Source organism: Cryptomeria japonica, unplaced genomic scaffold, assembly GCF_030272615.1.
Source record: "Cryptomeria japonica unplaced genomic scaffold, Sugi_1.0 HiC_scaffold_86, whole genome shotgun sequence".
Taxonomy (NCBI): domain Eukaryota; kingdom Viridiplantae; phylum Streptophyta; class Pinopsida; order Cupressales; family Cupressaceae; genus Cryptomeria; species Cryptomeria japonica.
In genome coordinates, this window is record NW_026728908.1 from 417,797 (window position 1) to 434,971 (window position 17,175).

Here is a 17,175-nt window from a genome sequence, read left to right on the forward strand (position 1 = left end):
TCAAATCGAATCCATCATTCGATGCATTCTATATTCTTTGGTGCTTGGATCAGATCTGCACTAAATATTCAAATATGATTAATTTCCTCCAATGTGGATGATCAACTCTCAGCAATATCTTCCAATTTGGATGAGGATCAGAGTTGGAAAATGGTCTGCAACTAGGGTTCGACGTGGACCCCTCATGCACCTGGCTTCGGGCTTCTCTCTCCTGCGTGTGGAGGAGGAGTAAGACCTCCTCCATGGTGGTAACCCTCTTACCCTGTTTTTCTCTCCTTTGTTCTAACTTTTCACCGAGACTCTCTGCATGCGGTGGTTGCAGTTAATGCAGGTACGAGTGGAGGTAGGCACAATTAATGCTCGATGGAGGTGGAATTAAATGGGTCGGACGAGACCCATTTTCCCTCTACAAAGTCTGTGGAGGAAGATCTTCTTGGCAAATCTTTTTGGGACACCATCGTAGGTGATGTTGTGTAGGTCTTGAGTGAGGCTAGGTTTTCTCTAGTAAGTGCTTCATCTATAGGCTTCGATGGCAGAGACGGAGGATGAGGTAAGGACCCTGCCTTGGCTCCTTGTACTTTCTCTATCTCTCCTAACGATTCTATGACCGAAGCCCTTGAACAAGAAAATAGAAGACTCCAAGGCATTGCCATTTTCTTTGCTGTAACTAATCTGGATAAGTATCCGGCTAGGAAATTTCTTGATGATTGGATAAAAAATGTATGGGTTAGAAAGTTAGGTTTCAATTTTTCCTTCTGTAGAATGATTCAGAAGGGCTTATTTGTTATTTTCTTTAAAGACAATAAATCTCAAGTAGAGGTTCTGCATAAACGGTTCTACATCGTTGGGCAAACCACCTTCAGGGCCCTCAAATAGTCCTTTGATGCAATTAATGAGGAAATTATGGCTATCTCTTGCCCTCAGTGGCTTCTAATTAAAAATTTACCTCCCATTTTTTGGAATTTCATTCTACAAGTTCTTTAATCGATGGGAAAAGTAGTTAGAATTGATCACTCTACGAATCTTTTCCCCAACCTGGATGCCAGAGTCTTGATTTCTATCAACCCAGGCGTTGACATCCCTAGATTTCTCAAAATCAAACTTCGTGATGAATCCTTCACCTACATTCTAGAAACCCTGGGTGGTCTGAACTCGTGCTTCCTATGTAGACGGGAAGGACACATTAGACGATCTTTCCCTATTCTCTCGACTAGGTCTAAACCCAATGCTAACCCGCCTGGAACCACTGCTAATAAAGGTGGCCCTGCTCCCCCCAAATCATCCTCTAAACCTATAGAAGCACCATTTGTTAGAGATAAATTGGACTTTCTCAGCAAGGCCATGAATAATGTAGTGGCTAGTCTCCCAAAGATTCAACCTGTCAATCCCCCTAACTTTGAAAATAATACTGACTTCGGCTCCTTTAATGCTGAACCCCCCCCCCCCCCACTCGGCGGTTTCTGCAGCCATCTCCCAGATGGATGGAATTGAAGACTTTGGCTTTTAGGTGGTTTCAAGGAAAAATAAGAGGTCCAAAAAGAAGAATGCCCAGCAATTGGCCTTGGAAAAAATTAGGGCTGGAGGGCACCAGAAAACTCATAATGTCGACCCAGGCATAGAGGTAGATGGATCTAAAACCCCACCAAAGACTCTGGCAATGACCAGCCCTGGCAAGGACTCTCATGTCAAGTCAATTGTTAGGACCTTTGAAGGAATTTATCATTGGGGTGATGTTAATAGGAGTAGGGCTGCAACTCCCCCTGCCCTCTACGATCCTCAATCTATTCATACAACTAATCAATCCCAAGCTTGGGATCATCCATCTGACCTGGCATTAGTACAGAATGACTCTTTGGATCCCCTAGGGTATGAGGGTTGCTCCCCTCACTCTATCCTCATTTCCTCCCTGACCTTTGTCCCATTGAAAGCGAAATCCTTGATTGATGATGATAATGTCCTTTATGATATTATCCCGGCTGCTCCAATGATTGACAATCCTAAAACCTTTTTCTTTGTTGAGATAGGAGTTTCTGAGGGTGATTCCCCTGAAGATGCCTCCTCAGTTGACATTCATGAGTCTGAGGTAGAAACTGAGTTGCGATCCAACTTGTCGACCATTAATGGTGAGGATTTGAAGGATGCTGACAACCCAAATGAGGAAATATTTGAGGGTGAAGCACTCACCAAAAGGAAAAGGAGGAGGTCGTTAGGCTCTAAAAACAAGCTCTCTCCCATGCATAAAAAATCTAACCGAAAGGCAAGTATCCCTAAATGCTTTAATAGCTTTAAGGATGACAAGAATGATAAATAACTGCTTGTTCTCCATGAAATGCATATCCTGGAATATCCGGGGGCTAGAATCCCTTGACAGGAAATATATGGTAAGAAGACTGCTTAATAATCATAAGGAGTTGGACTTTGTCTTACTTCAGGAGGTTAAAGCAATTAACTTTGCATTGGAGGTCAATCTGAACTTTATTTGGAGGGACTCCCTCAAATTCTATGCTAAGCATGAGAAAGGCAAAGGAGGAGTTGCCATTCTTGTTAACCCTAATTAGCGAAACTCTATCCTTTGCTCAGGAGTCTCCCCTTAAAATAGAGTTGTTTGGGTAACCTTCCAACATGGAGACTCTTCCTTTGGGTTGTGCACCATCTATGCCCCCAATGACTATAGAGATAGATATGATCTCTGGCAGTGGATTGCCTCTCTTCCTGATATTCCATGGATTTTGGGGGGAGATTTCAATATGGTCGAGCATAAGGAAGACAAATCAGGAGGTGACGCTATTGATTGGAAAGGACGGGAAAAGCCTCACTGGGATAGAATGAAAAACATTAAGAGATTGTTTGACCCATTGGAAGGCTTAAAACATGTTCATAAGGGCATTTGGTTTACTTGGTGCAACTTTCAGAAAGATGGTAACAGAATCTACTCCAGACTGGATAGATTCTACATCAACAAAGATTTCTTCTCCTTTGTCCTGGTTCACCAAGACTATCTAGTGGTGGTTAAACACTCCTCCCTCTCTGACCATGATGGGGTTTACCTAGCTTTCTCAACACTTACCTAGCTGGTGTTGCTCAATTGCACCAACTCACCAGGCCTAGTTGCTCTCTAGACCTTCAAGTCCTTCTCAATCTCTTCTAGGGCTCAATTCTTGTTCTTTCTAAGGTGTTTGCTTCAATTCACTGTGCTTCTCAGTTGCTCAATTGTGGCTTCTTGGGTTCAAGTTGTCAAAATGACCTCCTTGTCATAACCCTCTTTTTGGACCTTGATATGACTTGCTATTATTATTATTATTATTATTATTATTATTATTATTATTATTACTAGTACTACTACTACTACTACTATTATAATATTAATTTTATGAGTAATGTTAGAAAGAAAAGATATATTGAAATGAGGTTGAAGTTTTTAAATAAAAAGGAATTTAAGTGGTGACACACACATGAGGTCATAATTTATTTGAAAATTGCTTATTTTCTCAATATCTTAATTGAGCACATGGTGTAGGAGAAATAAGAAGATTCTAGAAAAGAAATTTGAAATTTAAAATATTAAAGAATAAATATTATATTTAGCAAATATATGACATGGGAGTTACAAAATTATTCTATGACAAGAATAATTCTATTCATGGCATTTTATGACAAAGGAGTTACAAAATGCATTTTTGGAGGAGAATTCAAATTTGAATTTTGAATGCATGGTCAAATGTAACCCCCACTATGACAACAATCACTTTTGCATGAAATTAATTTAGAAATTGTTTATTTTCTCAATATGCTATTTAGCACATGTTGTAGGAGGAAATGAGAAGGTTCTAGAAGAGAATTTCAAATTCAATTTTTGCATGTAACCCCCACTATGACAATTAATCATTTTGCATGAAATTATTTTGGGAAAAGAATATGGAAATCAATTAATTTCTTTTGTAGTGGGAAAATGACTCTCTTTTCTATATATTGAGTTCTAAATTTTTGAAGAAGAGAGTTCATTATTTTTTTGATGATAAAGTAGTCTTGAAATTCTTATGAATTTATTTTCAATATTTTGTTAGCTGTAGGAGAAATTTTGTAGATGTGTTGCAAGATTTTGGAGAAGATCATTACCAAGATTCAAGAAGGAATTGAAGGAGGTCAACAAGGTTCTTCATTCAAATCCAGGTTCCCCTCTTGCATATTCATTGCTTGCTTTTTCTTTTCAAAGAAAATCTTCTTCTCGTCTCTTTCATAATTTTGCACATAAAAAAGTTTATATTTTAATTTTTTTTTTTTTAAAGAAATCTCTTTTATCCATTTCAGATTTTTGCAAGGAAATATTTTTTTGTTTTTGTTGATTGGATTAAATCAAATACATGTAATAAATTGTTTTTCTATCCAAAAAAGAAAAGAAAAAAATCTTCTTTTTTATTCTACATGTAGGAAATAAATTGGTTAATTGATTTCTTTCAAAATATGCATATACAAATTCAAATATTGTTTAATCTGTTCCTCAACCAACTTTCTTTATTTTACAAAAAATTAGATTTTTTTTAGAATGGAATATATATATTAGAATAACTTGAACAAAAATAAATCTATTGCCAAAGTAATCTAAAATCAGAATAAAGAAAACAAAAATAGAAATATATTCATCTCTATGTATGTTAGATAAATACCCATCTCTGTGGATTTTAGGAAAATATTCATGTCTGTGGATTTTAGGAAAACATTCATCTCTATGCATTATAGAAAAAACAAAGGTTCATCTTTGTACTTTTTAGAAACATATTCATCTCTTTGGATTTTTAACAAAAAAAAATATTATTCCATGTGCATGTATGAATTTTTTTTTTTTAAAAAGAAGTAAATCTTGCCTTTATTAATAAATTAGTAAATTTCCCTTCAAATATATATTATATAAGCATATATATCAAATTTATTTAAAATCATATTAAATTTATGTTCTAAATTTGTTTGTAGATTTAAGTTGTTGTTTTTTTTTTTAATTTTTTTTTTGTTTTTTTAAATTTAGTTTATTTATTTAAGATTACATAAATATAATTATTATATTATTAAAATATTTTGAGTTAATTACCAATTATTTAAAAAAAACATATATATATTTTGAGTTAGTTATTGTTTTATTAAAATTGAATTATACTTTAGAGTTTGTAATTAAATTTTATGTGCTATTCAAATAATTGAAAAATTATATATATTCTAAGTTGTTTAGGTAATTGAAATTTATTTGTATCATTAAAATAAGTAGTTCAAATTTATTTTTATTTTATTTTTTTATTTTAATTTAAAATTAAAAAAGTTTTAGAATATTGAAAGTTATTTTAGATCTGCGGCTGACTCTGCGGTGCATCGTGGCGTCCACATCTTCTACGCTCCTCCCCCAATGTTACAGGTGTGCACGTTCCTTTTAGCATCTATTGTTTTAAAATTATAATATGTCTGGACCGCCTTTATTACCTTCTGCGGAAGTCTTTACTCCTGCCATTACGCCCATTAATGAATCCGTAGCCTCCCCTGCATCTAAACCAACTAACAGCAAAAATGGTAAACATAATGTTTTTTCATCTGCTAAAACTTTCTCTGAAGCGGTGGCTAACACCACGGTCGCGGCTTCGGCTAAGTTCTGTCTTTCGCTTCAACATGAAAACGTCGAACCAGGTAAGGGTTCTATGGATACTTTGAAGTCTTTTTCCATTTCGCCTAATCCGGAAATGCTTGGGGAAATTGAGAAGGAAAAAAGCAGATTAAAAAACTATGCCATTTTCTTTGCTGCTGTTGATATCGATAGATGCCCTGCTAGGAAGTTTCTTGATGATTGGTTTTACAATTATTGGAATCTGAAATTAGGGCATAGAATATCCTTCTGTAGACATTTGCAGAAGGGTTTATTTGTCATATTCTTTAAAACGGCGGAAGCACAGGAAGCTGTTCTCAAACGGCAATATTGGAATGTTGGTAATACTACCTTTCGTGCGTTGGCATGGACTCCGGATGCCATCCATGAAGAGGTGCTTGCATTATCGGCACCAAGATGGATCATTGTCAAAAGTTTGCCCCCATATCTCTGGCGTTTTATTACTCAACTCCTCGAACCACTTGGTAAAGTCATTAGATTTGATGAATCTTCTAGGTTAGTTCCTCACATGGACGCCAGGGCTTTAGTTTCGATTAAACCTGGTATAGAAATACCTTCGACTCTTGAGATCAACATTCTTGGAGAGGTCATTTCTTGTCCCCTGGAAATCCTTGGGGGTCTGAATGCTTGTTTTTTATGTAAAAAAGAAGGACATCTCCGCCGTGATTGCCCCATTATCAATAAAAATAATTAAAAAAAAAATGATGAGGCCAACCCTAATCCTAAATCTGGTGAATTAGCTACCAAGAAAAACACAGCTCCTCCTGCTAATACCGTTGTGGTATCTCCTGTGCTTTCTCCCACACCTGTAACACTCATAAATGAACAAACATCTACCAAAATAGCCGAACCTACTATAGATGTTAATATGTCAGATGGGTTTCAGGAAGTAAAAAAGAAATCAGGCAAGAAAAGGAGAAGAAAAACTGAAAACTCGGAAGCTCGTGGTAATATAACTAACAAAGCTAATATTCCACCCGTGACTCCTACGACCTATGATCCTCCCACACATGTTGATATTAATCCTACCCCCGCTGAAGCTAAAACCTTCAAAGAAATTGAGGAAGGATATTATCTGGAAATAGTGCCAGCAGTTAAAACTAACAAGATAATTATACCAACCGAACCCACAAAAGATAATAATATGTCTGCTCTGTCGCTTAGGTCTGAAAATGGGAATATCTGCTCTAAGAACTCTGAAGCGGATGTGGATGAATTAGAATGGCAGAAAGACTTCCCCAGATCTAAGAGAAGGGGTAGACCGCCGGGCTCAAAAAACAAAAGTCTTGGAGGGTTTAGGACTGAAGAAATATCATCTCAAAACATTTCTAACTGGACAGAGGGGTCCATGGAACTTATAGGCGTCCCCACTAACAACAATTTTGAATGAATTTTATCTCATGGAATGTAAGGGGACTTGAATCCCCGGATAGGAAATATATTGTTAAGCGTTTTGTTGACACCATTAAGAACAAAGACTTCATTGTGTTACAAGAACTCAAAGCAGTTGATTTCATGCTTGATTGTAGTCTTGACATTATTTGGAAAGACTCCCTAAAAATTTGTACAACTCACTCAAAAGGCAGGGGTGGCACTGCTCTGCTTATCAATCCGAAATGGGCCAAATACATTATTGATAAAGGTAGATCACCATGTAATAGTGCTGTATGGGTATCTATCTGTATCAATAATGTATCCTTTGGTATCTGTTCTGTATATGCACCTAATGACCCTATGGAGAGGGCTAAGGTTTGGATTTGGTTAAAGTCCCTTCCTGATATCCCATGGATTGTGGGAGGTGACTTCAACATGGTTGAAGCACCAATTGATAAATCAGGTGGCAGACCCTTTAACTGGAAGCCGGCTGAAATTGATCCTTGGAATAATATGATCCATTGTAAAAAACTCTTCGATCCTATTAAAAACAATGGTAATAACTCTCCTACTATTAGATACACATGGTGTAATTTTCAGCAAGGCTCCTCCCGCATATATGCTAGACTTGATCGATTCTATGCTCAATCGAATAGTTTCTCTTTTGTCCCTGACAAATTTGGAAATGTTGTTTCAGTTCATCCGACGACCCTCTCTGATCATCATCCCATATCTGCCAGTATCCAACTCACTGGTAATCCTCAAACTCCTCGAAATGGTAACACCAGATACATCCTCAATACCTCTCTGCTGAAAGATGATGACATCTTGATAGCTATCCAACTCATTAGTTCGGTCAACAAGAATGGATACCCAACCCTTTCATGCTGTGATAGATGGCAAAAAAATATGCTGGCCTGGAAAGCCCTACTTCAAACTCTTGGACAAAAAGAGGCCAAGAATTATAGAATGGCTGAGAAGAATCTCGCTGATAAGCTGAATTATGCTGAAACTCTTCTGCAGAATAACCCTTCCAATCACAATTTGATACCTATTGTTTCGGCCGCTAGGGATCACCTTCGCTTGCATCAACAAAAACTTGTCAATGGTGCCAAATTAAGATGCAGGGCACATTGGCTTCAATTCGGAGATAAAGGCTCCAAATTCTTTTTTAACTACCTAAAACAAAAACATATCAACGAAAACATTACTAGCATTTATGTTGATAACAAGGAGTTAGTTGATCCTAATGATATTAAGAAAACCTTTTCTAATTATTACTGTACTTTATTTACTTCAGAGGATAACAGAGAATCCTCTGCGCTCAGGAACACAATTTGTTCCATTATCCCCAAAAAACTATCACAGACTGATTCAGACATTCTTGGCCAAAATATAACTAGACAAGAAATTATTAATGCTATCTCTTCTCTTAAGAAAGATAAAACTCCTGGTCCTGACGGGATCCCGGCTGAGTTTTATCAAGCAAATATTGGATGGATAAGCTCGGAGCTCCTTGACCTTTATAATGAAGCCTTTAATAAAGGTTCTTTGGGCAGTATTATCAACAGAGGTATTATCAAGCTCATCCCTAAAGAGGGAGACAAGACAAATATAAAAAATTGGAGACCAATTACCTTATTGAATGTTTCTTACAAAATACTTGCCAAAGTATTAGCTCGCAGATTGGAAAGCATATTGCCTAAATTTGTTGGATCCACTCAGACTGGATTCATTAAAGGTAGGTATATCTTGGAAAATATCATAACCAGCTGGGAAGCAATGCATTGGGCTAAGTCTTCCAATCAGAATGCTGCTATATTTCTCTTAGACTTTGAGAAAGCATATGATAGAATTGAATGGAGTTTCATCGATGTTATGCTCAAGGCTTTTGGTTTCCCTATCATCTTCTGTAACTACATAAAGATCCTTCTGAAAGATGCTATGGCTCAAGTTGAAATTAATGGATCCCTATCTGATCCTTTTCCTCTGACCCGATCTATCAGGCAGGGATGTCCTCTTGCCCCTGCTCTCTTTGTTATAGCCTCAGAAGCCTTATCTTATATTCTTACTGACAATACTATATCCCCGGCTGTCAAAGGCATCACATTACCTAACAATGAAGAATTGAACATCTGCCAATTCGCTGATGATACTAGTTTATTTGTCAAAATGGATGATAATAACTTTAGTTATCTTACCAAAAAGCTGGACCTTTTCTGCAAGATTTCAGGTGCTAGGCTCTCGCAAGCCAAATGCATTTGTCTTGGCTGGAATGAGCAACCTCCGAGTTGGCTATTGAAATATGGATACCAATGGGGGGGCCCCAACTATATTGTCAAATATCTGGGTATCCCTTTTGCTGTTGATCCTTCTATTAAGGATATGTGGATTTGGGTTAAGACCAAAATTACCAAAAAACTTAATAACTGGTACAACCGTTCATTGTCTCTTGCTGGAAGACTTCAAGTATGTCAAAAAATACTATCTTCATACAACATATATTATGCTTCAGCTTGGATGTTTAACAACTACCAAATATTGGAAATCCAGAAGACCATAAGGAACTTCCTTTGGTCTGACGGTAAAGGAAACAAAAAGCATCACGCGGTTAAATGGGAATGGTGCTGCACTGATAAAAAATATGGAGGTCTTGGACTGAAAGACCTCAGGCTCCAGGGTATTGCACTTGCCACCAAATGGGTCTCTCACTGTGTGGAAGGTGATGTTCCGTGGAAAGTGCTTGTCAGAAACAACATTTTGAGGGGATACCCAAAAAAAGCTAAATCTTGGAAAAAATTACCATTTGCTGATATTTTATTTGGAAAATTACCAACATTTGTTCATGGTTCTGCTGTCTTTAAAACCATATGGAAAGCTTGGGAGTCCTCGAGACACTGTATCTCTGATAACTCCTTCCACACGGACAGCCTTCTTCATGGTGAGAGATCCATATGGTGGAATCTGTACCATCAAGGAAAGCCTCTTGCCCTGACTCAAGGCTGCTCGGCTAAATTCTGGAATAAAGCAGGAATTTCCACATTCATTGATTTATTTGAAAATGACTGCCTGGTCAGTTGGGAAGAGTTAAAAAATAATTACAATCTTCTAGCAGCTCATAAAAAAACTTACTGCATGTTAACTAGAGCTTGCTCGAATATCCCTTCCAGATGTTTCATTGACTCACACAGATACAACAATAGCAAGTGCACTGATGGTACCTTACTTTATAAAGTCAAAGCTAAAAATATATATAACTACTTGAATTATAACCCTGATATTATAAAACATGTGAATAACTTGTGGTATACTGATCTGGAGATGATGGATTGGAGTAAAATCTTTAATAGAATCTGGAAATCTCCTATTGATCCTAAGATCAGATGTTTTAAATGGCTTCTGATGAATAACAGACTCCCCATAAACAGGTACTTGATGTCTAATGATCTCTGTTATATTTGTAATAAACCTGAATCTATTAGACACATATTCCTTGAATGTAAATTTGCAAAAAAGATTTGGGCCTTATGTGGAATTACTTACCCTAAATACATTGATGTATTTGAAATTGCTACTGGATATATACATGGTCTTAAAAATGATGCTAATATGTTATGGTTCATTATCTCCTCTAACATTCTTTGGCAGCTTTGGAAATGTAGAAATGAAGAAAGATTTCAAGGTGTGCATAGATCTCTTACTGAGTTGTACTTAAAACTCACACTTCTTAAAATTTCTTCGCAGGTTTATATCACAATGATGTTCGAAAGAGAAAAACTTAGCAGATTCCTCAAAATGGGACACTCAACAATGTTCGTGTTTGAAATGAAGGACGGGTACGACTACCGTAGACACATGATCAACATGGCACTCTTCAACAAAACAGTGAAAAAACTGCACAAGGAGATTACCAAAAATAAAAATGCGACTGATGATCAGATAAAAATGATTGCTCAGATACAAGCCAACAAAAGCATCGCTTGGATGGAAGGGCCTCTTGGATGGACTACTTGGGTTGAGCAGTTTGAGGATTTACCTCATTAATTCCTTACAGTTTACTGATCCTATGTAAATTGTGTTTCCGTATGTAATATTTTTTTTATACTCGGTCCTTTTTGGTTGTGACTCTCTCTCCGTGTGAGGCTTGCCTCCAGAGTTGGTGTCTTCTTGTGAACTCTTCGTACTGTTTCTTACCTTTTTTGACTAATCTATAATTAATATAAAAAAAAAGTTATTTTGAATGATTAAAATTAATAAGCTTATAGTTCTTTGAAATTTAATTATGCACTTGGTGATTAAAAAAAATCGTTTAGGATTAGTTTATAATTAAAAATTTTAATAATTAAAAATTAATCAAATTTAGTGATGGATTTATTTATTGAGGTCTATTTAATGAAAAATGGTTTTATTTATTGATATCTATTTAAAAAGGTATAATTATCTAACCTTATTAAAATTAATGGAGATATGTTTAAAATATCATCTCTAAGTTTTAGGAATTAGATTATTAAAATATTAAAGGAAAATTTAAGCGAAAAGAGTCTAACCCATATTAATGGATACCTTATTGGAGTTTTATTATGGAGAATTAAGTTGCAAATTTGAACTCTTTTTAAATTCTAAAGAGTTAGTATCTCCTCAATGATGGGAATAGAGTCACTTGGGTTTTGAAAAGATAACTATTGCATAAGGCAAAATGGTCAATTAACACTTGAGAATTTCAAGGGATAATCGAGCGTTAAGAGATCTATCATCTTGAATTAATCCTTCTTAGGATGTAGATATAATAGTTAAATCTTCTTATTAATCAAATTAGTTTGACCGAGGAAAAACAAAGCAAAGGAAAATGTTATTGCACCAATGATACACTTATTCCATAGTTTTGGATCTTTTCATCAAATAATTAAATCCTAATAGTAAGTGGGTTCCCTCAAGACATTCAATACATTTCAAATATTTAAGTTCTTTAATTATTAGATTTCAAAACTATCTTTTGTATATTTCAATTAGTACAAGTATCAAATGTTAAAGGAATTTACCTAACAAGTAGATGTGTTTAGATTCATAGTAACCCTTTTAGGTATTTCAGCAATGAGTTAATGTTAGACAAAGTTTTGCATCAATTTGAAAGGTTGATTATTTGATTTGTTTCTTTATTAGATTCCAAGATATGAGTATATAAGGCATTGCGAATAGTCACTTCTTTTAATAGTTAAAATCATTTACCTTCTACCTAAAAGAAACATAAGACTAGTAAAAAGGAAAAGTTACACTTAATACAAGTAATTAGTAAGGATAAATTTAATTAACATTAAAATTAGAGGTAAATTGCATAGTTAAATATTCATATGGTAATAGAATTAATTAGGATGCAAAGAGAGTTTATTCAAAACCGAAATTGTTTTAGCAAATGAGTTTCAAGAAACCTATTCCGTGATCACTTGGAAAATTAAATAACAACTCTAATTGAGGGTAATTTAAGGAGCAAACATTAGCTCCCTTCGAAGTATTTGAAATTGATAAAGTTATTATTTGTAGAATGTATCCAACGATAAAGTTAATGTTACTTCAAGTGGAAGGAGTAATTAGTTATCACTTTATAATCTTGCAAAGGTATTAGTTCAAAAGCAACTTGAAGTTTATTGATTAGAATTGTTTATTAGGAGACTTAGTATTATTTACTTGGTTAACTAGCAAGTGTTTACATTCTTGTCTAATCTCTACAATTAGTAACTAAGAATAATGTGGTTAATTTGAAGCTTATTGTTGAATAGTTGTTTCCTTTTCCCTTCAACAAGTGAGTATTAAATTCATTTCCAAAGTATAATTATTTGATAATTTAAATTCTATTTCAAGCAATTTAGTACCTTTGAAGTATTAGGATTCACATTTAAAGTAGTGTTATCATTTGTAGATGAAATTTGTATTACTTCATATGGAAGAATTAGTTGGGATTATTATTAAGTACTTTTCACTTCAAACAAGTAGGTGTTAAAATTCATTTCCAAATTCTTGCTATTCAATCATTTAATTTTCTTTCAAGCAAATCAGTACTAGGATTCATACTTATTGTGTAATGGTTTGTCCCAAAACAATTATATCTTGCAAGTAATTCAAATCATTTTCATAAGTTATCTTTGGAAGTATCATGGTTTCCAAGCAATTAGTAATTTCATGTATTTAGTTCAAGTTTTTGAATTTTTAATTATCATAACTTTCCTTAGGAGAAAAGAGTATTCCAAGTACTCGATTTGTTTATGTTCCTTTCAATTACGTAAAATTCATACTATAGTTTTTAAATTCAAGCGATAATCCCTTGTATATAATAGTTTCTTTTTCATAATTGTATTGGTATATTGCTTCATTTAAGATTCATGAATTCAAAGTTAAATTCCTAGTTAGATAACTAAACAAGAGGAGTTGAAACCAAAAATTAGCGGCGTTCGGTATCTATGGTGCCTCTGGGTCACACTTATGGGTAATGTCGTCATGTTGAACTACTGCACTTAACACCTAATAAAGTTGCAATAATGGCGTCTGTGGCATCGTCCCTCTAAATTGTCGGGGAGAAATAAGGGTCATTTGGAAGTTAAAATCCAAGGGGCGAGTAATCCCCCATGGATCGATAATCTAAAAAGATTAATTTTTAAATGAATTTACATCTGATCAGTTGAACTTTAGATAACCCCATTAGGGTTTGGATGTTTGTGAAGATCTTGGAAATTTATTTTATCTTGATATAATTCAATGGATGATAACGGATTAAGGGTGACGTATTTAATAGAAAATAGGACTTAGTTGTTTTAGGACACAAGCAGAAGGCCACCTTAATCCTTTTTGCTATAGAGCTACCATCGTGGGTAGCAATCGCAGAGAAACTGTCTGGGACATTGACCCTAGAAAGGGTTGCGTACTCACCAAACAGTTTGCATTAAACCATAATTAGAAACTAGAACTACATACTTTACGCCTTGATCCCGTGCCGAAATGGGTATGTAGGTAGTCTAGGGATGACGTTGTCCCTTGTACTCAGTCATTCGGGGATGGGGATTAGGATTTGGTTATGGGTGAATAGTTGGTTCTTGAAGCTCCTTGATCTTTTAATCAAATGGTGCAAATACTAATTGAAAGGTTAAAATTAATTCAATGCATACTCAGAAGGAATCTCGTATGGATTCACTTGACTTCCCGAGGCTTTAGGCCGAATTCCCAGGCGGAACTCAAGCTTTCTTATGTAATTATTTTAATACTCCTAAGGACGGCGACCTCGGTGCACTCCTAGTAGGGAAGTGTAGTCTTTAGAGAGTGGCTCAGGACCTGGATGGTCCCGATGAGTCTAAAGTCTCTGGCCAGAGCATATCCTATTCTTATGAATAGATGCCTACCCCGTTTGGGTAGATGCCTATCCTAGATTGGATAGATGAAACCTCATGTCCCGTATGGACAGATGCCTAACCCGTATGGTTAGATGCCTAACCCGTATGGCTAGATGCCTAGTCCAGTATGGATAGATGCCTAACCTGTATGGTTAGATGCCCAACCTGGTTGGATGGATGCCTATCTCATTTGGATAGATGTACCTAAGTATGTGATTGAATCAAAAATAAATAAGAATAAGAAATCAATATTTTTATATATTAAAAAAAAAAATTAGTTGAGTTTTTGGATTAAGTTAAGTGGGTTATTACACTCCTATCACTGTAAGTTGTTGCAGAAGTGTGAAGGTGTCTAATAACATGTTTTTTATGCATTTGAGGCCCATTAGTGGCTTGCAATCAATAGGTTTCTTACCGATTTCAAAATCTTGCCTAGAAAAGGGCTACAAGGAATTAGGCTTAATTAGGCCTCCAAATCTGGTTTTCTAGGGCTTGGGTGAAAATGATTCAAAGGACCTCCAAATAAGTTTGCATTTTATTCAAAGATACACCCATTCCTAAAGGACTTTTGTGGTTTTAACCCCTGGTTTCACTGTACAATGTATGAACCCCAAATGAGGGTTTTGAAGGGTTTACAAGGCCTTTAACCAGCGGTGAATGAACAAATTGGGGTTTTGGTATTAAATGGATTTTTCAAATATTCTCCTTGCATCAAAAAGTCTTCCCCAACTCCCTGAACCCCTTCAAACTCTTAAATGGTGATTTGGCACACACCCCTGCACTTAACACTCCATTTTCACCTTATTTCCTCTAATTGTGTTACTCCTAGACTCGCCTAGAATAAGGTGACAGTCACATCAAATCTCTTCTCCATAACTTGAACCTACATATGTACACTATACAGAGGGTTTCCCATCATGTTCCAACAAGTCGTGATCACAGCACGTGTGGAACTCATGGGGCAACCATATTTACAAGAAAATTGCTATTTACAAGCCAAAACTGGCTGTTTGCAAACTTGAACAAGAAAACACCAAAGAATAGTATTTAAAAGACTCTAAAATGAACCAAAAACTCAATAACACATAGGAGTAACTCAATCCATTTTTGGATCCATGGATTCAATCCATATTCAATTGCCAAATGAGTAAAATCAAGCCAAAATGTTGCTAACAAGACTGAAAATGAGTAGTTTCAGTTGTTGAACTTACAACATGCACTTCACCAACCTTGGTAAACATGAAAGAGAGGGTATATATAGTTTTCCCATGTGTGGAGTCCTCCTAGTATTTTAAACAATCCCTAACTCCAACGCTAACCAATTCAGGACAAAAGTTGTCATGACAACTTTTTGTAACTTTGCAACTTTTGCACTTTTAGTCTCTCCAACTTATAAGACATATTCCAAATCATCATACATTAATTTTCAAACTTTTATAAGACCTATTTAACCCCCCCTAATGTTCATGCCAAGTTTTGACACTTTTGACCATCAAAAAGGTCAATTGGCTAGTCAAACTCACTATTTACAAAGAAATGTAAACCTAAGTAGAATGAACACAACCTAGGCCTATATTGACACAAAATGCTAACTCTTGGACCCTCCTGGAGTCTTTATTCATCACTAAATTGGCTAAGGTCATTACAAGCCAAAATTGTAAAAACTAAATTGCCTAAGTCCTAGGTTCTCCTGCACAATTCTCCCAAACAAAAGAAGATCATGTCACCTCTTTCGGAATCAGATCCTGATCAATCCCAAGCTTCTTAAACTTTGTCTCCATCACCCATGCAAATTCAACATCATCCATACCCTGTCATTTGATTAGGTGCTCCCAATAGACTTGATGCCTTGTCTTCTTGGTGATCCTTGAACTCAACGCCTTGTCGGCCTTTGGATTTGGTTTGGCTAGTAACTAAAGGTTGTTTACATCAATGGAAACCTCTGAGTGACTGCAATATGAACCTTGAATTTTTCCCTTGTATGCAACTAAGTCTTGTATATTAAAAATTAGTGACAAGCCTATGTCACTAGGTAGATCCACCTTGTATTCCTTTTCTCCATACTTGGCTAGAATGGCACATGGACCTATCCTCCTCATTTGTAACTTGTTTGGCACTCCTTGTTGTAGTCTTGCTTTGTTCAAGTGTACTATGACAACATCTCCTACTTGAAATTGGAGTTTCTTCCTCTTTTCATCAACTTTTTGCTTGAGCTTGTTTGTGTTCTCCATCAATGCTTGTCTAACTGAATCATGGACTTCCTTCATTGATTGAGAAAATTCATCTGCATATCCACTTCTTGATGCTACACTTCCTAAGTCTCTCAACTCCAAAATGCCTCTTGGGTGCACACCATAGACCACTTCAAAAGGGCTCTTGTCGGTAGTCCTATTCATGGTGCCATTGTATGCATATTCACCTTGTGAGAGTACTTGATCCCATGTTTGACCATATTCCTTAGTAAGGAACCTTAACAAGTTTCCTAAGCTCCTATTCACCACTTCGGTCTGCCCATTTGTTTGAGGATGGTAGGCTGATCCAAAAGAGAGGTTGGTGCCAAGCTTCTGCCATAGTGTCTTCCAAAAATGACTCATAAACTTTGAGTCCCTATCTGAAACAATGCTCATGGGTAAACCATGTATCCTCACTACCTCTTTGAAGAACAATTGAGCAATTTGGCATGCATCATGAGTAGTCTTCCAAGGCACAAAGTGAGCCATTTTGCTAAACCTGTCCACAATGACATAAATGTTGTCATATCCCTGCTTTTTCCTTGGTAAA